A 23284-nucleotide genomic window follows, 5' to 3' on the forward strand; every position below is an offset into this window, starting at 1 on the left:
AGCTGAATTCCTCCCCTACACCTCCTGGTTACCTGCACATAAACAGAGCTAAGTGGTCTTTTCTGGCGAAATGGGGAAGGATGTCCCCTCCCCTTTGTGACACACTCCCCTAAAGGAGCCCTCAAGAATTCCTGTGCCTCAGTTTACAGGGTTCACTCTTTATTTGGCCCTTGCTGGGTTAGGGAATAAAAGCATAGACAGCTACAGTTCTCAGCCCTGGCTGCTCAGTAGAATCCCTAGGGAAACTAAAAAAAGAAAAAAAAAAACAAAAAAAAAACCAAAAACAAAAACCAGTGCCTGGGCTCCACCCCAGACCAGTGGAATCAGAAGAGGGTGGGGCCCAGGCACTGCAAGTGCTTTTTTGATCTCCCATGGTGATTCTAATATGCTGCCAGGGCTGAGAACCAGTGACCTCAATTTTTATTTACAAAGATCAGCCAGGGAGTGTGGAGGACAGACATGATTCAAGAGAGAAAAGTGAGGGCCTGACTTGGACTAGAGGTGATGGGAATGGAAAGAATAGGGTAGAGATCACAGAAGGAGAACGAAGAACAAGGGTCAGAGCAGGGCAAGTTCCACCCTCCGGGACCCTGATTTGATTAGTCCAGCTTTCTGAACTTGGTGAGGGAGGGGGCGGAGTGTCAAAGCTGCCCAGGTGACTCTAATGGTAGGCCCAGCGACAGCCAGAGTTCTAGGCCATGCCACAGCCTCTTGCCTTGGGAGCCTCACCAAGCAGGTGTGCAAGGTGTCCAGGTGGCCTCCACCCATTGTTGACAGCCAGCCATGTTTCTCACTGTCTGGACCCTGGACTGAGGTCTTGAGCAACACCAGTTTCTGTCCAATCTAAACTCTTACCCTGGCACGCCCAGCCTGCCTCCTGAGAGAATGCTCTGCAGGATGTGGAACTGGACAGCTGTTTGGGACTCTTATTCCCCAAGGGGGGGGCGGAAGGGTACTCAGCATGCTGGGCTGTCTGCCCTTCGCACCAAAGGCACTGGCCTATGGTTTATCCAGTTAAGCATTTTCTTATACAGGTGATTTATTTTTTCCCCAGAAAGGAAATAGCTATTTTTCTTAAGACAAATATAATACCTGATTGTTGTAAAATAAAAATTTTACCCCAGAATATGAAGTAGAAAGTAGAAGTCAGCCTTAATTCCAAGACCTGAAGGTGCCCCCATTGAGAAAGCACAAAGACCCTGACAAGCCGGGAGCTCGCCTGGCACTCACAGCGGAGTCTTGGTCTGCTCCTGTTGAGCATGACCAGCTTCACAGAACATCAGCCAAGGCTACTGGATTGTGAAGGTCAAGACAAAAACAAGATCATTCTGCAATCATGTCTGAATGAGACAAAAACAAGAGCATTGTACAAACCACAAAAATAACCAAACATCCCCCTATCCTGGCTAATGGATGACTGTTGTTTTTACCAATTATAACCTAATTCCATTTCTTTCTTCATTCTTATCCTTCAATGACAAGAATCATTAAGATATATAATCATAAAACTACTCCTCTTCATGGGATGCCTGGGTGGTGGCTCAGCAGTTGAATGTCTACCATTGGCTCAGGTGGTGATCGGGGGTCTGGGATTGAGTCCCACATCAGGCTCCCTATAGGGAGCCTGCTTCTCCCTCTGCCGGTGTCTCTTCCTCTCTCTTTGTCTCTCATGAATAAATAAATAAAATCTTAAAAAAAAAAAAAAAAACTACCCCTCTTCTCAGCAACATCCAATCCAGAGCAAAGCCTTGCTTGCTTGAACCATCTCCCCAAAGCATCAACCACAAACCAAAACCTTAGCATCATCGTACTGAGATCCCTCGTGTTGCTCATGCTGTGCACTCTCCCTCATAGCAACAAGCAGAGAAGCCCAACTACACATATATTCCTGGTGGCCTTTAGCTAAAAAGCATTGCAATGGTAGATTTTGGAATATATCCTTTCAGATATCATTTTCCCCCGCATGTAGATATAGTTTTATTTTATTTATTTATTTTTAATGATATAGTTTTATTTTAAAAATGGGAAGACACTATAATTCTAATTTGCACTCTACCTTTTGTTAAATTCACAACATCTTTTTTTTTTTTTTTTAATTTTATTTATTTTCCTGCCTCACCTGGAGGACCTGTGCTCTGCCTTATGGAGAATGGTTGCACTAGCTCCACCCTCATGTGTGGCTTCCCCAAATCAAAGCCTGAAGAAGAGATGATCTGTCTCAGAGGATCACATAGGCAGAGGCGAGCTTCAGAGCTGTCCCTGAAAGGGGGTTCTGGCTCCCTCTCCTCCTCCAAGTGTCACCTGCCCAAAGATCAGGGAGATGGAACACATTTGACCCTCAGCTTTCAAAATACTTACTGCTTTAGAAGGTATTTCACTTGGGATAATCAAGCTTGGAAACTTTCAGAGGAAGTTTCTCCAGGGCGGTGAAGCCAACAAAATGCCACAACAGCAAGGTCACTTCAGCTCTGAACTAATTTAAGACAAATCCATTAAATCAACGCCAGGAAATGGCTCTTGTTCTAGCTCAAAGTTTCTCAAGCTTTGCTCTGCCCGCCAATCACCTGGGGATCCTTACAACCAAATCTTGATTCCACAGGCCTGGGGCAGAGACTGAGAGTCTGCCTTTCTAACAAGCTCCCAGGAGATGCCGAGGCTACCAGCATAGCCAGGTCCTCACTCTCTGACTGGGTCTTCGCCCCAAAAGTCTGGTAAATCCATCTTCATTGCCTACCAACATGCAGGCAGAGTGTGATGATCACCGAGTGACGTATTAGGTCTCTCTTCCCACCTCTGCGAAGCTTGCACATCCCTCTGAGGGATGAAGCTATAGGCGGGTAAATGTCCTGCTCTGCGGCTGTGAAGGCACAAGTTTTGACCCCACATCCTCCTCGTGTGCAGCTGTACTTGGGTAACAGTGGGGTGGCGTGCCAGGATGGGTTCCCGACCTTCCACTGTAGAGTTAATCCAGAGCTTAAACAGACCTGCTTTCAAAAAGCCTGTTTTCAAAAAAGGAATGACCCTGAGGCCCAGGAACCCCTAAACTGGTGCCCCCTGTCCATCTCTACAATTATCCCATTTAAAAGTTCATCTGTTCCCTGGGGCGCCTGCCTGGCTCAGTCAGATGAGCACACGACTCTTCATCTTGGGTTTTTGGGATTTTTTTATATTTTATTTATTTATTAGAAACAGAGAGAGAGAGAGAGAGAGAGAGAGAGAGGCAGAGACACAGGCAGAGGGAGAAGCAGGCTCCATGCAGGGAGCCTGATGTGGGACTCAATCCCAGGCCTCCAGGATCACACCCTGGGCTGAAGGCGGTGCTAAACCACTAAGCCATCAGGGCTGCCCAATCTTGGGGTTTTGAGCTTAAGCCCCACACTGGATGTAGAGATTACTTAAGTAAATAAAGACCAAAAAAAAAGTTCATTATCCTAAATTAAGGGTTGAAAACAAAAATAGGTTCAAGAATTGAGCTAACTTCATGACTGACAGATTCATGAATGGTTACTAAAGGATATGGGGAATCAGCCAATTGGTTAACTCTTCAGGCAACCCTTTCTCTCTCCCTCCTTCTGCTGTTGGGTCCTTGCACCCATCCAGGGTTGGGCATTTCTCATTCTCTCCAGCATGTCTTGATGCCTGCCACCCCCTCCACCACAGCCGTGGTCCCTGTTTGACACCCTCACTCCTTCTCAACAAGGAGTGCAGCTGTCAAGGAGCATCTGAACAATATCAGGGGAGAGTGGCCATGTTTTTGGTGACCAAATTCTGCCTCAAGCAGGGCTGAGTTTCCGTTTTTCTGTCATGGAGCTGTATGTCCAATGTTGTAGTGTCAGCCAGTTAAAATTTAAAATTCAGCTCCTCAGTCGCACAAGCCACACTCTAAGTGCTCTAGAGCCACAACTGATCAGCGGCTACTATACGGGATGGTGCAGACATATAGTGCTTTCTAAATTTTCTCACCAAAATCCAGCAAGGCTATAGGGTGCCTTTGTGTGTTTTAGAAAAGGTACCTCTTCCTCAAGACACCTCACTGACCTTTGCAGGAACAAGAGAACAATAAATATTCAAACTATAACCATGCTGTTGTGCAGTGTACAACCTGCACCACCATACACAGCCGCCTTGATGAAAGGCCTTCGTTGATCTTTTGAGTCTCACTTCTCTCTGTCTTTCCCACCTCGGACCATGGCCTCTTATCTCTTCCCTTCTCGGGTCACTTTACATTTGGCTCTTGTATTAGTTTCCTAGAGCTATGGTAACAAATTACCATAAACTGGGTGGCTTAACACAACAGAAATGTATCCTCTCACAGAAATTCAAAGTCAGGGAGTCAGCAGAGCTGCACTCCCTCCAAAGTCTTCCTTCCTGGCCTCTTCCAGCTTCTGTGGGCTCCAGGCTTTTTTGGCTTGTATCTGCATCACTCCAATCTCTGTCCCCATCTCCACATGGTCTTCCCGTCTGTGTCTGTGAATTCTTCTCCTCTGCTCAAGGGACATTTGTCATTGGACTTCATATACCTCTGGATAATCCATGATGCTCCATCTCAGGATTCCTGATTACACCTGCAAATACCTTTTTTAAAAAAAAAATTATTTATTTATTCATGAAAGACAGAGAGAGAGAGAGGCAGAGACACAGGTAGAGGGGGAAGCAGGCTCCCTGCAGGGAGCCTGACATGGGATGTGGGACTCAATCCTGGGACTCCAGGATCATGTCCTAGGCTGAAGGCGACGCTAAACTACTGAGCCACCCGGGCTGCCTTACAAATACCTTTTTTCAAAATAAGGTAACATTCACAGGTTTGGGGGATTAGGACCCGGACATTCCATTTGGGAAGCCACTAGGCAACCCACTAGAGTCCTGTTGCATGAGTGGCTTGATTGCCACCTCCACCTGGTCACACTCAGCAGGCTTCTGCCTGATGGGTTTTCCTCTAAACCGACTGGACCTAACGTAGAAGTTCTCTCTCACAACCAGGAGACATACCCCCTGGGCAGGCCCAGGGCCCCTCGTCCATCCCAGTGGAGTGGAGGCCTAAGGATCATCTGCAGGGTCCCCACACCTCAAACCTTCGGCATAGGTTCATTGCCCTATGAGCGTCTGCAGCTTTCCAACCACCCACACCAGCCTCTGAAGAGGGCACGCTCAGCCAGCCTGCCAAGGCTTTGAGGCTTCGGGAGGACAGCGAGCTGATAAAGATCAGACTAGGAGGGACGCCTGGGTGGCTCAGTGGTTGAGCATCTGCCTTCGGCTCAGGTTGTGATCCCAGGCTCCTGGGATGGAGTCCTGAATCAGGCTCCCCACAGGGAGCCTGCTTCTCCCTCTGCCTGTGTCTCTGCCTCTCTCTCTGTGTGTGTCTCTCATGAACAAATAAATAGGATCTTTAAAAAAAAAATCCAATTAGGGGTGCAGATGAAAGAAAGAGAGAATATTCATAATAGTAACAATAATGATAGCTACTAACTCTCACATGGTGCCTGCCATGGGCCAAGGAGACTGTCTGTCTTTTGTGTCTGTTAACACAACAATCCTTGCAACAAGCCTCAGTGGTAGATGCTCTTATCCCACATCAGAGACAAAGGATGAGAGGGATTAAGTAACAGGTCCAAATCTGATAAGTTTCAGAGTCAGTATAACAACTCAGGCAGTCTGGCTCCAAAATCTACACTGCAGCCAAGAAAAGATACGGTGTAGGCTGGATGTTTCTAGAAACTTAGAGGAGCTGCAAATTTGAAAGAAGAGTTGAACCTCAGTGGAGGAGGTGCCAAGAGTCCATGGGAAGTCCATTTTCATGACTTTTCCTTGGTGGACAGTGAGCCTCTTTGAACAGACCTTGAGCAAAGAGCTGCACTGTGTGGGCCCTGGCTGGTATTTTCATGCCCAACCTCCAACTCCTGCCCTGTCTCCCCACCTAGCCAACACACACAAGCTGGGGCAAATAAATGAATACACGAGTGAGGGTCATGACTGGGAGGATCTCAGCTCACCCTCCTCAAGCCTACCCCACTTGCTCCCCACCATGCTCAGAACAGAAAATCTCCTGCCATCTCACTGCTGTGAGATGTTTGGGGGGTGGGGGGGAATAGCGAGCAAGGTGGCCAGAGTGTCAGAGAACACGAGAAACACCCAAAGCCAAAAGGGAAAACAAGGAAGGCTTAACCCCCTGTGGGCAGAGAGATCTGAGGAGGGCTGAGGTGGCAAGGACAGCACCTGGCATCCCTCGGGGGTGGGGAGGACACCATGGGGGCCTATATCCCACAGCTTGACCAAACTCAACCAACCACACAGGCTAGATTTATGACTTTGATCACCAGGGAGTGTGGTTTTCTGTCTCAGGAATTACTAGGCAAGGCATGCAGGGGCAGGAACTGGGGACAATTCTCTGTGTGCTGAAACCACAGAGCCTGGCCCTGAGCACCCCTCCGCTCTGTGGGAGGAGGGCTGAGAGCCCAGGAGGTGGAGTTCCTGCTATGGACACACAGAAGCACAGCTGTTTCCTTTCAGCATTATTTCCTAGTGCAAATTTCAGGCACAGCCAAGTGTTGGAGGTCACAGGGAAGGCAGAGCCTGACAAGAGCAGAGACAGTAACAGAGCTGCTGGTAGATACTTCCCCCTGAGTTAGACCAGAATTTTCCTGGGCAGCAACGTGGAAGAGAATGGGCCCAAGTTATAGAGCCAGAGTGGTCAGGATAGGATTTCTGACCCTACCACTTATTCATTGTGTGACCTAAGGAAAGTTCCATTACCTCTCTGGGCCTGTTTCATCTTTGGTAAAAATGGAACTTAAAGCACCTCACAAGATCACAAGATGATCAGAAAAATGTTCTGCTCATAGGCTGTCCTTCCTTCCTTTCTCGGCACTCCCGCCCCCCCTCTCCACAGTGAATGTTCTGGTCGACATACAAATTGAAACTTCCCAGGGCAGGCCTGCCCCTTCTCCCTCCCCCTCCGGCCCTGTTCACTGGGAAAGGACACAAGAGCATCTCCCACACAGCCCTGGGAGGAAGGCTCTGAAGAGGACCTACACTTCATCCCAGCCAGCCTAGCAGGGGGGGCCCGGAGGGCAGGGGGGAGGCTGTGGCTCTCAGGCCGGGGGGTCTGCTGGACTCTCACCCAATGGTTTCTCCAGGCCTCCTGGGCACAGGTGCCCACACCTCCCCTTCCCAGGGGCCCTTTGGGCAGCACACAAATAACTCACGCAGCTAATGCCCCTGGATTGGCCCTCCAACCTTGCAGGAAAGGCCTGGGGATATTCAGTGACCTCAGCCCCAGAGAATGTGGGGGAATTCAGTGTGAGGCAGGGCAGACACAGCCAGACCTGAAGGAAAGGTCAGCAGAGGCGTGGTGCCCTGTCTCTATACCCCTAGGAGTCAGGGTGACCCCCTCAAGCCCGTGAGAGACAGGCCAGGCTACGGCACTTACGCAGGTTGCCACCCTGGGCCTGTCGTCTCTGCTGGCAGCTGCCCAGAGAAGCCTGAATTGTTTTCAGGTTGATTTCAAGGCCTCCTGCTGCAGCTGTTGGGCCCTGGCCCTTCCCTCCAGGGACACGGAGCTGGAGCTCTGGAGCTCCGAGAAGAGGCCCAGAGCTTTTTCCCAGGGCCCCGCTGTGGCAGCCCAAGAGCCAGAGGCCTGGCCTCCCGAGAGTCCCGGTGACCTGGCATAGGCCTCCCAGCCTCCTTTCCAGAACTCCCCCTTCTGCCTTCCCCTACTGGGGTGGATATGAGGCCTGCCCAGGGTTGCCAGATGGAGCAAATAAAAATAAAACACACAATGAATAGTTAAATTTGAATTTCAGAGAAACAGCCAATAATTATTGTAGTGTAGACATGTATCATGCAAAATTTGGAACATCCTTCCACCAACAAAATATTTGTTGCTTTATCTGGCTTTCAAATTTAGTAGGCCATCTTGTATTTTATCTTGTAACCCTGGCCCCACCTCATTCTTTAAGTTCTAAGAATGTCCTTCTCTGCCTCTTCCTGTGGGGAGACAACTGGAGAGTAGGGTATGTGAGAGGCATTAGTGTTTTTCATGTTATTACAAATATTAATCTGGTTTTCAAGCACTTCTTAAACTGAACTTTTTATTAACTGCATATTTTGTAGTCACCTGTTAGAATAAAAGCCTCCAGTGGATAATTTTTTTTCCTTTGCTTTTATTTTTGTTACCCACATGTGTTTTAGAAATGCCCTGCTTGTGTATAGGAAACCACCTGATTCTTAACCTTAATATCAATGCCTCTAAAGGAAAATACTCTTCTACCTTTCTTCTGTTTTTTTTTCTTTAGAGATTTTTTTTAAAGATTTTATTTATGTATTCAAGAGAAACACAGAGAGGCAAAGACACAGACAGAGGCAGAAGTGGGCTCCCTGCAGGGAGCCCGATGTGGGACTCGATCCCAGGACCCTGGGATCACGACCTGAGCCAAAGGCAGATGTTCAACCACTGAGCCGCCCACGTGCCTCTTTTTAAAGATTTATTTATTTATTTGAGACAGAGAGAGAGAGTATGAGGGGGTGGGGAGAGAAGGAATAGAGGGAGAGAGAGTGAGAAATCCCAACAGACTCCACATTGAGCACTGAGCCTGATGTGGGGCTCACAACCCTGAAACCACAACCTGAGCGAGACCAAGAGTCAGCCACTTAACCCACTGTGCCACCCAGGCACTCCTCTTCAGTTCTTGTTAAGAAAAGTTCAGCCCCTCATGTATCCTATTTCCCTTTGGAAAGAGAAGCTACCAGGAGGGTCTCAGCTTCCTCGCAGGGGTGCTCACTGCTGAATGGCAAACACTCCTGCTGTATGCATACTCTTTATACTGTGCTCTGGGCTTGGAGTATGTGAGACCCGAGGCCCAATCCAATTGGCCAGGGCCACAAAGGAGTCTCCAGTTGGGCAGGCTTGGGGATATAAGAATGCACCCCTTCTATTTTTGCCTCCTTCTGCAAAAAGGTAACAGAAATAGCAATGTTCCAATGTCCGGGATCACAGGAGTAGGGAGAGGCAAGGGCTCCTCCAGGACAGGCCTAGATGTCCCCGGTCTCTGCCTCTGGGCACGTGGCAGGTACCTGAGCCACATCTCCCACATCCGAGGTGTTCAATTGCACCTCAGCTCGGATGGCTGCCAGGTCAGCCACCTGGCCCCTCCGAGGTCCAGCTCTAGGTCACCGGGGAAGAATTCTTGGAAATATGCTGGCACTCTCCAGAGAGTGCCCTCCCTGCCCTGGCAGGGGAACCAGGCTTCCAGCTACCCAGCCCAGCTGAGGCCAGAAGCTCAGGATTAAGTCCTATAACACAGACCTTCCTCAGCCACACCAAGCAGAGCCTCCTGGGTTGGGCCTGCAGGTTTTCTCCTCCTCCTCCTCTTCCTCCTCCTCCTGCCTCTTCCCACGCCTCCCTCCCAGGATTCTTGAGGGCTTTGTCAGTGTGCCTCATGCCAATATCACACCCACCCTGACTCAGAGCGTGTGAGACAATATACATGCCACGCAGGGGTAGCTTTGTTGAGCTAATGGCACACACCTGCCTTCCCAGAGTGCTGGCTGGAGAGGCATTGCTCCTTCCTCTTATCATCTTCCACCTGTCAGGAAGTCCAGAGGGTTACGCTCTCAGTCTCAGACTAGTTGCTGGGTTCAAATCCTGGCTTTCCCACCTTCTAGGTTAGGTTATTTAATCTCTCTGTGCCTCAGTTTCCTTGCCTGTGAAAGGGGGAAAATCATCATCCCTATCTCATAAAGCTGTCATAAGGCTTAAATGAGGCAATCATATAACGAGCTTAGAAAAATGCCTGGCACGTAGTGAATGTTTACTAAATATTACTTACTGGCCATTATCCAGATTTGCCAGGTGTCCTCTGTAGTCCTCAATGCTTTGGCCCTACGGCGGGCAGCACACAAGACTAGGCACTCCAGGGAAGGCATAAGAAAGGGAAACTGTGGTCTTCATTCTCTGTTCTTGGGTCCGCTTGGAGAAAACCTGCATGGTAGATTTGTTGTGCTTTGTGGCCACCATGAATCCTTTGAATGACAGGGCATACAGCACTGCCTGTGTTCAGGGAAAATCCCACAGCTAGAAGTCTGTGCCTCCCCAAGGTAGGAGCCAGAAACTTGATCAGGAACAGGACCTGGGCCCCATCAGTCAGATGCATTCACATGAGACCTTGAGGAAGCAGGAGACTTCAGTCACCTCAGGGCAGATGATTCTCCTCCATGCTTTCCTATGCTTTTCTACAGTGGGTGTTATAAACCAAATTGTGTCCACTACTCCCCTCCCCAAAGACCTTCTGTACCTCAGAATGTGACCTTTTTTGAAGATGGAGTCTTTTCAGAGATAATCAAGTTAATGAGGTCATTGGGGTGGGCCCTAATCCAACACGACAATGCCTTTATATCAGGGAGAAATTTGGACCCAGAAGCATGCACACAGGGAGAAGGCCGTGTGAAGATGAAGGCAGAGACGGGGTGTTGCTTCTACAAGCCAAGGAAGGCCGAAGACTGCCAGTGGACCGCCAGAAGCTGGGGAGAGGCACGGGACAGACTGTCCCTCAAAGCCCGCAGAAGGAACCACCCTGCTGAGACCTGGATCTCAGATTTCTAGCTTTCAGAACTGTGGGGAAATACATTTCTGTTTAAGCCACCCAGTTTGTGGTACTTTGTGGTAGCAGCCCTAGAGAATGAATCCAGAGGGGAAGTTCCAATGCTTTTGTGTCAAATGGAACCTCCCAAGAACAGGCAATTTCATCTGTTTTATTTACTAGCATATAAATGGTGCCAAAGAAATCTGTGTTCAATAAATGAGTGTCTTTTTCATAGTTCATAGCACAGGGCATACAGCACAGAGAGGTCTTACTTTCATAGGTGGCACTCTTATCCATCACCATCCAGCTCAGCTGTGGTCGGGGAAGGAACACACCTGCCAGATACCCGCAGGACACCCACACCACCACCTCCAATACAACGGGGTCTCAGGCCCTGTGTGGGGAGCAGGTTCTGGTGGGTGGCCGCATGGCCTTGTGTCCTTCAGGCCTAGACTGATTACTGAAGAGACCTTAGAAATCCTATTTGAACTCTTTTCATTTTAAAAACCACAAGCCCATCCCTTCCCATGGCATGGCACAACCTCCCAGGTAAACCTCAAGCTCAGCAAAAACATAGATCAGCATGGACCCTTTTGGTATGCCTTCCACACTATTTTGCTTTTCCCAAAGTTTCCTTCCCTCTCTCCTTTCCTCTTTCCTTCCTTCTTTCTTTCTTTTCTCTCCTTTTGTTTTATGTATAGCAGGGTCACAAGGGGAAGGTACTTAGTGGCAGGGGGGGACTCCGAGTTCTGAGGAAAAATTATAATTATGCCTGAGGCCAGTACAGTGGTTCTTGTTGTACACTTCCTAGTCTGATTTCTTTGGACCTAGTCTAATTCCTCTGTGACAATGGCTTGTGGGTAAGGGCAAAGTTCTGCACAGAGTAATTGATTAGTCTAAGTATGACTAGAGAGTCATACTCTCTCTCATTTGGACTGAGAGCATGAGTGCATGCATAGGAGGGTATGTGTATGAGAGAGTGGGGGGGGGGGCATAGGTAGACTTAGGAAGACCCTTTCCTAGAGGGGGAAGAGGCAACTGCTCATGCTCTGTGATGTTAAGCTGCCTGTCCAGGCCTCTCTGCATCTGCATTTGCAGACCAGATCATAATGAGGACTAAAGTCACTCAGATGGGTCACCAGGAGTCCACAGGGCCCTGCCCAGCAGGGTTCAGCCTACAGGCCACACCCAGGCCTGTCTGGGAATGGGCCTCCCTGTGGTAAGAAACGTGAGCCTCCCTGATTGCGTAGAGGCTGGGCGTGTCCCTCACAGAGAGCCCTTTGTGCCTGGGAGAGGATTGGCCCCAGTTTGTTCAGGCCAACTTCCAGGCACTGCCCACCTGCAGCCATCCCACCCCAGAGCTCCCCACCTTTCCTCCCCAGCTGGGCCTCCCTTTGCAAAGGGCAGCCACCTTCCCAAGGACAGAACACCGGGGAGGAGGCCCCGACTTTGCCAGAAGTGTGACCCTGGGAGCCCCCTGCTAGAGGCCAGGGTGACTCCAAGGATGGCTGTCCTCGGGCTGGCACTGGCTGACAGAGCAGGGGCTGCTGACAGGCCCACCCTGTGAAACCAGGGATAAGAAATAGCCAGCTGTTGGGGTGGAGAGAAAGCTCTGAGGCAGAAAAGCCCTTCCCATTCATCCTGCCTGGATAGGGGTGAGATACAGCATCCTCTGGTTTGCTGCTAGGGAGACACCATCCCTGAAGGTCCACGATTACAATTACAACTGTTCATGTTCCTTTAAAAAATTAAAAAAAAAAAAAAACATGAAAAATCTCATGCTTGTCAGAGCCTTCCTCCCCCGCTGTCGGCTCCCATTATGAATCCATGGCATCTTCTGCAGAGAGTTAATTACATGTTGTGTGAAAGATCCAGGGCTTCCTTTTGCATCTTTTTCTCTCTGATGGGTCCTAACCCTTTGGGCTGCCTGCCTCGGCCTCCTCTGGCGCTGCAGGAAAGAAGGGCACACAGGGAGGAGAGGTCTGCCCTCCACCCTGCACTGCTCCTTGGGGCTGGGACCTGCTCTCAGAAGCTGCTGACAGTTCAGGGCTGCTGGCAGGTGAGCTGGCACCAGACCTACCCATCCAGGTGTCAAGCTCTGCTGCGGGGAGATCCCAAGTGCCGGTGATGAGGATCAGGTGCAGATGGAAGGTGTCATTTGGGGGCCCAGCACGTTGCCCCTCTGCAGTCTACCTCCTTTTGCCCTCGTCCCCCACCAACAGGGGCGCTGGGTGGAGGGCAGCATGAGGATGGCACCTGATAGCATGCGGGTGAAGGCGCAGAAAGGGACTAGGACTCTTCCAGGAGGTTCGATGTAGAGTTTCACAGTTGCTGTTGTTCTGTTTTCTGATGGCTCCCACCTGTAGCCAGATATTTCATTCTTGAGATGGCTCATTTTTTTCTCCTAAGAGGCTGTGTGACCAACTCCAGAAGCAACGAGTGTGGATTAATACCTGGAATTACTGCCTCTCGGAGGTGTTGAATTTCACCTACTGATGAGAAGGCTAATTGCACAGCTGTGGGGCCCAGCCGAGCATGCTACAACTCCCCTTGGTCTTGACAAGTCACAGCGCTGCAGGGCTGATGGGCCCTCTTGGCCAATCCTTGCCCCCAAGCCAAGACACACCTTAAAGGGGAAAATTTTCTACTGTCCTCCAATATCGCTCCAGTAAACCAGCAATAAAGGGAGCCTCAAGATTGTGAGTTGAAAGTAAGCAGGTCTATAATTACGATTCTCAACTAACTGCACACAGACGAACCACTTTTTAATGGGGCAAACCTTTCATTGTGGGTCGCTGTCCTCCTGCAACTATACCTTTCCTAATTCCAAATTAGGGCAGAGTCTGGGAATGTTAATTCATTTTAATTATAAGGAACACAATCTGCTGCTACCGGATTCCAAAATGTGAATTTTCTATTCTTTTGAATATGGTGTTTTACAGCTTCCCGACTTAGGGACAACCAAGAGTGGACGCTATAAAAAAATAAAATGAATAACTCCTCTGCTTATTTCGCTTGATTCTTCAAAGCACGGCGTAGGCTGAGAGGGCATAACCGACGGGTGTTACAAACCACACTGGATTACCGATGAGCAGGTTGTCCACAGCCTCTAAGGCAGGGGTCAGTGGTCACATTCAGCTCAAATGTGCAGAGCCTGTGAGAATGCCAATTCCTGGGCTCTGCACCCAGAGATCCTGATTTAGTAGATCTGGGGTGGGGCCTAGAATCCTGCATTTTTAAATAAGCATCATGGGTACTTTTGATGCAAGTAGCCACCCAACTGCATGTTGAGAAACTCCAGAGGGGTTATGGCTGTGGCTTATAAGCATGGACATCAGCCAGACACCCAGCAGCTTCTCCCAGCCAGAACTTTCCTGGAATGTATATTCCAGGAAACTATTTATGTATCTATTTATTTTTTTTCCTATTTTTTTAATAACATTTTTTTTTTCCTTGGCTATAAAGCTATTGCAGAGGGGTGTCTGGGTGGCTCAGGTCATGATCCTGGGGTCCTGGGATCAAGCTCCATGTCTGGCTCCTTACTTGGCGGGGAGCCTGCTCTTCCCTCCTGCTGGTGCTCGTGCTCTCTCTCTCTCTCTTGCTCTTAAATAAAATCTTAAATAAATAAAGCTATTGCAGAGAACTTATATAATGCCATAATAAAACAATAACAGTCACTCATAATCTTTCCATAAGGGGTGGGACTACTAACATTATCTTGTGTTTTTCTTCTCTGTATATTTTTTATAAAGCTGACAACATACTGAACATATCATGTTATTTCACATCCCCCATGTTACTATGTCTTTTCTGAATATGTCATTTTGAAGGTTACATAATATCTCCCTCATGTGGATGTGACTTATTTTAATAACCATCCCTAAATGTTAGATGTTAAAGTTGTTCTCAATAATTAATTATTATAAACAATATTGAGTTGAATCTCTCTATGCATAAAGATTTATCAACATTTTTTCTGACTTTGATACCTAGATTCCTAGAAGTGGATCACTGGATTAAAGGATATGAATGTTTTTGAGGCTTCTAATAAAGCCAACTTGCTGTTCCAATTTGCCCCCTCGCGGGCATACAGTGGAATGTCCCTGTGTTGACAACCCCCTTAGCCTGTGCTACAGCCTGATATCAAACACATTACTCTTACCATATGTTATGGGTAGGGTTGTTTTTCCTAAAAAAGATGTTGTGAAGTCCTAACCTCCAGTACCTGTGACCTGATTTGGAAACAGTTTTTGCAGGTGTAATCAAGTTAAAAAGAGGTAATTAGGTGGGCCTTAGTCCAATATGAAAGGTGTCCTTAATAAGAAGAGAATGTCAGGGGCACCTGGGTGGCTCAGTCGGTTAGGCATCTGCCTTCAGTTTAGGTCATGATCCCAGGGTCCTGGGATCGAGCCCCACAGGAGGAATCCCAGCTTGGTAGGGAGCCTACTTCTCCCTCTTCCCTGCTTGTGCTCTTGTTCTCTGTCTCTCTCTCTCTCAAATAAATAATAAATCTTAAAAAAAAAAAGAGAGAGAGACTGCCACGCGAAGGCACAGATATCCAGAGAGAATGTCATGTGCTCATGGAGGCAGAGATTGGAGTGATGTAGCTGCATGCCAAGGAATGCCACCTAAAGCTAGGAGGTGACAAGGAAGACTCTACCCAGAGTCTCAGAGGGAGTATGACCGTGCTGACCTTGGTTTCAGATCTCTAACCTCCAGAACTCTGAGCAAATAAATTTCTGTGGTGCTTGGTTATGCATTCCCAGGGAACAAATATATGTGTATTCCCTGGATTGGTGTCAGCTGGGCCAGAAATGGAGGCGCAAAGCTGGTTTTTACTCCCTTTCCAAAGGGTGTCTAGTGCAGCCAGCCAATCTGTCCTTCCTGAGAGCATTTCCCACTTCTGTGCACAGAAGCAAGAGTCTAGGGCCCGGCATGGGACTCTGGGGCCCATTATCCATTGGAGCATTTATTAGGAAGGTCTGGTTTACCAATTTCCCTCAGCCACATCTCACATAGTAGAGGGGCTCAAAATTTTTTTAATTATTTTTCTTCAAACTCTTGGATTTGATTCAGTGGGATAAGTATTTACTAGGCTCTTTCAACACATTCTGGATTAAAACCTATTCAGTGGCTCAGACATGCCTAGCGTCTGGGCAAAGGTCATCTTTGTCACTGATGAGCCTCCGACTGATTCATGATCAGGTTTCTCTCAGGCCCTTAGCCCATGATCGGTTGGTTGATTGTACTGCTATTACATTCTTTACTTCTCCCAGAAATGTTGGTCTTTTCTGCAGTGGCTTCTGAAAAAGAGCTCATTTCTCTCTCAATTTGACCTTCGTGACCCTGGACAGAACCTAGATCTAAAGAATCCCAAATGGAGGAACATTACATTAGGAAGTTTTTACTTCTACAGGTAGAAAGTCTATAATACTTCAAGCTACTGTTTACTGAGTACCATTTACTGTCTCCTACTTCTTTTGGTCTTCACAAGGGCCCTGAGAGGTAGATGTAATGACCTCTGTTTTATAGGTAAATAAAACCAAGATCAGCAGGTGGCCCAAGGTAGCAGAGCTCAGACATGGCAGAGCCAAAGGTAGAGTGATGGGCTAACAGTGTCCTGGGCTCTCTGCTCTTATTATGTGGCCAAGGATGGCTTAGAGAAGGATCACTTCTCAGTGGAATGATAAATGCTGCCAGAGGATGCCAGATGTTTTGAGGAGTTATGCCAAGCTTTTGCAGGCAGATATTCCTAATTTAGCTCAGTTTCATGTCCAAATTTTCTGATATTTGCAGTAATATGGAATTTTGTTACATGACCTCGAAAAGTCTAATCTCTGCTAATTTGTCTCTTGATCTTATATCTCACTTTTAATATATCTTTCGTCCAAAAAGTCCAAAAAAGAAGAAGAAGAAAAGAAAAAGTAGGCCTTCTAAATGACTATGAGTAATCTTAAAACTTAATGGTCTTTGAAAAGTTTTGTGAAGAGATGAGGCCCCTCAAGGGAAACAGAGATTGCCTCTAATTTTTTTTTTGTATGAATGTATTTACACATGACATGTTAGCTTTAATGAAGTCCATCTGTAGTCTTGATGTACACACAACAGGCTAGCTTTAGGGAGTTGCACTTATATTCCATTGACCCTCTGCTTCAGTTCTAACTGCTAAGGGAAGGAGCAAAGATTTCCTGCTGAATGGCTGCTAGGAATCAATGAGGATGATGAACCAGGGGGCCAGAGCTGGGCTAAACCATCAAGCAAAGAGCAGGCTGGGTCAAAACCCAAGATGAGGCTCTCATGGAAGCCAACACAACAAGCAGGAAGCCCTGTCAGACACAAAGGAAGCCAAGCATGGGGCAGAGGAGGGCAGAGTTGACAGCTAATTCATTTCCTCAGGAGTTCCACCAAGGGGGGAGCCGCAAAGATGAAACTCTGGGCTTCCCAGTGGGCCTCTGGGTGAAGAGGGAAGTGGAATTCAGCAAAACCTCTCAGACCCAACAAAGAAAAGTAAGAGTTACGACATGGATGCATGGGCCAAGTGCACTCAAATGGTGGGGCAGGAGAAAGAAGCTTCATAGAGAAGGGGGCAACTCAGATGGGCTAGAAACATGAGAAATCAGAATGTAAAACTGTGGAGGAGGCAACCCCTACCAAGGGAGTTCTCAGCTTGAAAAAAGAAATGTGGAAGTTGGGGGTGGCAACGGTTTGTGGCTTAAATATCCGGCCACAGCCCCCCTCCTGCACCTGGCCTTAGTTTCCAAGATAATCTCCACTGGCCCAGCCCACCAACTTCTCCAAAGGGCAACCACACAAGGCCCAGGACCTTCCACCACTAACACTTTCCATACCAACCCCCAGCCACTGTATCTGCCCTCTGATGTCACAGGGCTCTGCATCTTGACCCATCTCAGCAAATTATACCCCTTGATCTCCCAAGAGCTGTCATTTTTAACTCTTTTCTACAGAGGCCTGTAGCACAGAGCTTCCGAGAAGTCTGGTTCAGCGCTATTTTGAGTTGGATTGGATTGGCAGAAATGAGCCGCCCACCCGCACACTTGGGAAAAGGCTGCCCAAGGAGAAGGGGACCAGGAGCTCCTGCTCTCCATGGGTCTGAATGAGGGTCACATGGGGCAAGAAGCAGCTCACATGGTCCCTGTCAAGGCTGTACTGACAAACAGTTCTGGACAGATCCGGGCGGGTTTTGTTCACCCAGCTGTTGTGCTACTTCTGCCTGCAAGATGAGACATGGACACCCCCCTCCCTGGGTTGGCATCACTTGTTGAGCCGTGGCTTTGGAAAGAACAGCAAGTTAAATCCCGGAAAGAGACTGAGAATGAAATCCAGCTGGAGGCCCACCAAGGACAGTTGTGTCTTGCTCATCCTGGCGGCCACAGCTCCCCTCCGCACCTGGCCTTAGGTTCCAGGATGACTCCCACTCATGCAGCCCACCAACCTCCCTGAAGGACCAGCACACAGGGTGGTGGGGTGAGGCGGGATGGAGTGGGAGTGGAAGAAACCCAGGTGCCTGTGGAGGTCGACTGCCTTTCTGTCCTCCTGGCTTCTCTGCCTTCCTTCCTGTCTGATGGGGGATGCTGATGGGACACACACACACACACACACACCATCAGGATTAAAGCAGCAGCTTCCGAGTGCCTCTTAGGCCACTGCAGGCGGGTGCTTTTGCCCTCCTTGAGCATCCTAGAACCACAGGATGCAGGCTCTCAAAGTGGTTACTGAACACGAACTCGGTGGCAGACCACAGCACCTAGAGCCCCTCCAGCCTAGTTACGTGGAGGAGGAAGCCCTGACTCCTTCACATGTCTCATTACTGCCTACGACTTACCCATTTTCTGTCTTCAGGGGCCTTCGGCCTAAATTCTCGGGTGGTAAGAAACTCACCTTTCCAAGGAGTCCATTTATGTTCTTCACACATTCTCAAAATTCTTCTTTCCTTTTTTTATACAGCTTCCTTCCATCTTCCTACCACCACCCCCTTTACTAAACACCCACCCACCCTCAATTTACTGAGGTTCTGGAAACCCTGGGACCCACGTTCTCTTTGAAGGGCGGGAGATGGGGGGGGGGGGTGTCTCCAGCCTCCACCCCACCCCCCAGGGTCAGGGGAGGAAGTTCGGTTAGGTCAGGGCGTCGCTTCGGCTCGGCTCGGCTCGGCCGGAGCTGCCCCGTCGAAAGGAAGTGGAACACCTACTCCAGACAGACTCGTGCCCGGGTGCCCTGGGGCCGAGGGTGTGTGTCCACGCGGGGCTCTCTTCCTCCCCGCGACAGTGGCCTGCAGCCTCCGCCGGCAGCACCCCCCCCCCCCCCCCCCCGCCCAGGCGCCCCGCGGCGGGCCCGGCCGCCCTCCCCGCCCTCCCCGGCCCGGCCGCCCGCTGCCCCGCGGCCCCGCAGGGCGGTTTTCACCCTCTTTCGCCCCTCCCCGCCCCCCGTGACTTCTTGTAAAAAGCTGCGCCCGTCCCCACCCTCCTCCGCCCTCCCGCGGCTGCCGGCCCCGGGCCGGCCCCCCACCGCCTCCCCCGGGGGCAGCGCCGTCTCCGCCCCTGGCAGCGGGCTCCGCTCCGGAGACGCTTGACTCAGAGGGTGGCCGGGCGGCCGGGGTCTGCTGTCAGCTCGGAGCGGGGCCAGGGGAGGGGGCGCTGCGGGCCCGGGCGCCCGTGACTCAGGCCGCGTCACCGGAGCAGATGCCCGGGGCGGCCGGAGGCTCCCGCTGACTCATCAGAAAGCCCTGCCGCGCGGCCCGGGCGGCGGGGGGCGGGGCGGGGCGGGGGAGGGGAGAGGCGGCGGGCGGCGGCCGAGGTCGTCTGAGGCTCGCGGAGCCGGAAAACCCCGAGAAGGCGGCGGCAGAGGGGCGCCGGGGCGGGCTGGCAGCCGCAGGAGTCCCCGGAAGCGCGGGGACGGCGGCAGGCGAACAAGTCCCGCCCCCCGCCCCCCGCCCCCGCGCCGCGCCAGGGGCCCACCCCCCCCAGTCTGGCATCGCCCCCGCCGCAGTCTGGCATTGCCCCAAGCACCCCCGCAGGGGGGCGGGTGAGGGCCCCGGAGGTTCCCCCGCCCCGTGTCGCACACGCGCACACGCCCACACGCCCAGCTATCGGGAGGAGGCGGTTCCGAGACCGCGGCGGGTCTCCCAGCAGTGGCCTCGGTGGCGCCCGAGGTCGCGGGGTTCTTCCCCTCCCCTAAGACTTCGGGTCTGTCTGGGAAGCGAGGCAGCAGCAGACCTGAGCGCCGGCATTCCTGGCCTCACTCTCAGTACCCCGCCCCCGGTGGGGGTGCTGCAGCCACCACGTGCTGGGTCACAGCCTGGCCCCGGCGCTTTCCTGTCACTGCCGGCCAACCACAACGCCCTGTGGCTCTCAGAAAATGGAACAGAGGGACCAGAGAACTTCAGGAAGGTGCATGAGCAGAGACGATTTCTCTGGGTGACTGTCATCCACCCTGTCCTGGAACCCAGACAAATTCTGCAGCATTCAAGAATTATGGGAGACCCTTCTGTGCAAGGTGCTCCCCACCCCCAATGACAGGTGGAGGAGGAAGAGGCACAGAAGAGTCCATTGGTCCTGACCCTGCATGGAAAACCTGGCCAGGGAAGCAACCGTGGGCAAACCCTGAGCAGAACTGGGGGGGGGGGGGGGGGGACAGGACAACAAGCACATAGGGAAGCCCTGGTGAAGCCCTGGTGAATCCCCCCTCGGGATTCGAACCCCCGCACGTCTCCTGGCTTCCTGGTGGAGCTGGCATTAGGGTAGGGACCTTGAAAAGGGATGATTTGAACAGGACATTCCAGACAGAAACAAATGCCTGAAACCAAGACCTAGAGGACGGGAAAGAGCAGGGTGAGTTCTGGGAATGGCAAGCAATCTAGTTGGACTGGAAGAACGGAGGCTTACAAGAGCATCAGCAGCTTGGCCTAGCAGACAGATGTGGATCTCAGAAGCAGGCACAGTGGCTCAGAGGGACCTGGAGCCACAGGGTTCCGCCCTCTGCCCCAGGGCACCGAGTCATGCCAGTTCCCAGACAGATGGATTCCTTCCAAGAATTCCATAGTCCCGCTCAGTCACAGCTCCTGGAGCCTCCCTGCCTTGGATGGCTTTTATTATTTGGTGTCTAATGCAAATCCTTTTCTGTTCAGATTTCAAATACTTTCCTCTTCTGTCCTTTGATCACTATCTATTTGCATTGATCTCCCTCAGTATTTCTCAACCCCAAGAGCACATTAGAATTACCTGGGGGTGCTTTAGGAAACAAAAATTTTGATGCACAGGCCCCCTCCCTGAAATCTGACTTCACTGGTCTGGAGCCTAGGCATCAGCATTCTTTCACTGGGCAGCCAGGGACGAGAGGCACTGGTGCAGATGTCACCATGGAGGGTATCCAGGTCAGGCCCACACTCAGAGTGGGGCCTCCTGGCCTTCAGACTTCCCAACTCCAACAAACCCTGAGAACGGTCTTGGCAGATCTCCAGGAGCAGTTGGACTCCCTGAGGCTGCAGCTGAAATGTGTTTCCCAGGCATCCACTCTGTAGCCAAGGCCAAAGTTTCCAACAGGAAGGGAGGGCGAGGCTTCTGTTTGCTTCCCGAGAGCCAACTGCCAGTGAGAGCTACCATGAGCCCCACCGTCAGGAGGACCAGAGGCAGTGAGAACTGCAGGCATTTCCCATCCACTCCACATGCTGGTGGGGGCCTAGGTGGAGGCAGCCGCATCTCCTGCAGCACTGGCCCTCAGAACTGGAGGAGGGCCCAGCCAAGGACACCCTGGGGACCTGGCCTATAGGTGCTCTCTTTCTTAGTGCCAAAATGGAGGTGAGGATTCCTGCCCCTTTGAGGGTCTGGAGATACATCACTTCAGCATGGGGACAGTTTTCAGTAAACATTTTCTTCCTCCCGTTTTGCTAGTAACTCATGTCACAAATTTAGGGAAAATCTCCAAATCTGGGCCTCAGCACTCCCTCGGTGTCTGTCCACCCCACCTCCCTAATCCACAGCTTTGGGGAGGACCTTGGAGCCATATCTGAGGCCCTGTGTTAGGAAGGTCAGGCTGAGGAACTTGGCAGCGGCCTCCCTGCTGCAAGGGAAATGATGTGGATTAACATGGGGGGAACCAGCCAACCTTCCCTGGGATGGGGCAGCAGAAATACGGCCTTGAGCCGGGGGAGGACTTAGAACTACAGGAAGAATTTCCTGACAAATGACAACGTTGCCTAAAGGACGCATAAAAGTCTGTGAAAGTTGGAGATTCCACCTCAGCGCCCGACCCTGTCACCACCAAGCAGCGTGGTTCCCATTTGACAGCTGAGAAAACCGAGGCTGACAGACATTCAATACCTTGGTGAAGCAGCCGCGTCACGCGGCAGGGAGGGGGCGGGAATCCGAAAGGCGCAAAATCCTCGGGTTTTGCGCCTTTCATCTCCAGCCTTACAGCCAGGGCCCTGGAGAAACCACACTTAGGTTTGGGCGTCAAACCCAAGGGGAAAGCGTCCTCGAAATGCTGTGCATTCTCCTCCCTTTGAGTCCCCCTCGCCGAAGAGGAGATCCTAGAAGTGTCTGGTGTTTACTGGAAGGTCTCTCGCGGCCAAGCTCAGGGCGAGCTAGAGACCGTCCAGAGTCTGCGGAAACAGCCGCGGCGCCTCGGGATGGCCCGTCCTTGGATCAGGCTCGGGCAGTCTGTTCCCCCCGGACTCGGACCCCGCACGTCTCCTGGCAGCGCCGCTAGGCCCCGCCGCGGAGTCCACGCTTTGCCGAGTCGCCGCGGGCGGCCGCACCGGAGGGCCCCAGCACCCCCGGCGCAGGGCGGCCACCCGCGCGCCTCTCCGCCCGCCCCCCGCCCGGCCGCGCCAGGTGCCCAGAGGCTCGGCCTCCCCCTCCCCCTCCCCCTCCCCCGCCTGTTCCCGGCGCGGCCCGCGTCTCGGCGGTCACGTCTCCCCTCCCGGCTCCAGAGCACGAGTCAGCCGCTGCCCCGCCGACCCCGCCGCGGGGCGGGCCGCGGGGGGAGGTGGCGCCGGGCGGGGCCGTGCGCTGGGCCCCCCTCCCCCCCCCTCCCCCCCGGCCGCGCCCCAGTCGGCCCCGGCCCACAGGGCGCGGCGCGGGCGAGGCCGCTGCAGCCCGGCGCTCGGCGGGCGGGCGGGGGGCGGGGCGGGGCGGGGCGGGGCGGGGAGGCCGCGCATGGCCGGCGGCGCGAGGGCCGGTGTTGCTGGGGAGAAAAGTGCCGCCGCGGCCCCGCCCCGAGCCCCGCGGGCGCTGCGCCCTCTGCTGGTGCGACCTCGGAACTGCACGCGGACCCCGCCTGCGTCTACAGCGACGACCAGCTTCCGGAGGCTGAGCGCGGGTCGGGGTCGGGTCGGTAGAAACTACTAGTAAATTAAGGATCATCAAAAAAAAAAAAAAAAACAAGAACGACGAGTCCCACGTCCAGCTCCCTGAGTGGAGCCTGCTTCTCCCTCTGTCTCTGCCTCTCTCTCTCTGTGTCTCTCATGAATAAATACATAAAATCTTAAAAAAAAAAAAAAAAAAAGCGAGTCCTGGACATTGCAGGAGAATGTGGGAATGTGGAGAAGAAAAAAATCACTCGTAGTGCCTACATCTAGAGACACACACTGTTCTATAGGGTCTACCCTTTCAGTGCTCCATATCGGCAAAACTATGTGCGCATTCTTTATAGAATAAAAAGCACAGCACTATCAGCTTCGCGAACGCTGA

General features: G+C 51.6%; 1 long non-coding RNA gene across 1 annotated transcript; it reads right to left on the reverse strand.

Moving 5' to 3' along the window:
* Positions 1-3145: 3145 nt before the first annotated feature.
* On the reverse strand, positions 3146-18866 carry LOC140603352 (uncharacterized). Its single transcript, XR_012006330.1, has 3 exons — positions 18477-18866; positions 9825-10159; positions 3146-4575 (listed from the first exon to the last, which is right to left on the reverse strand). It is a non-coding gene; the product is annotated as an uncharacterized lncRNA (long non-coding RNA).
* Between the last annotated feature and the right edge of the window lie 4418 nt (positions 18867-23284).

The sequence above is a fragment of the Canis lupus genome, chromosome 14, assembly GCF_048164855.1.
Source record: "Canis lupus baileyi chromosome 14, mCanLup2.hap1, whole genome shotgun sequence".
Taxonomy (NCBI): Eukaryota; Metazoa; Chordata; class Mammalia; order Carnivora; family Canidae; genus Canis; species Canis lupus.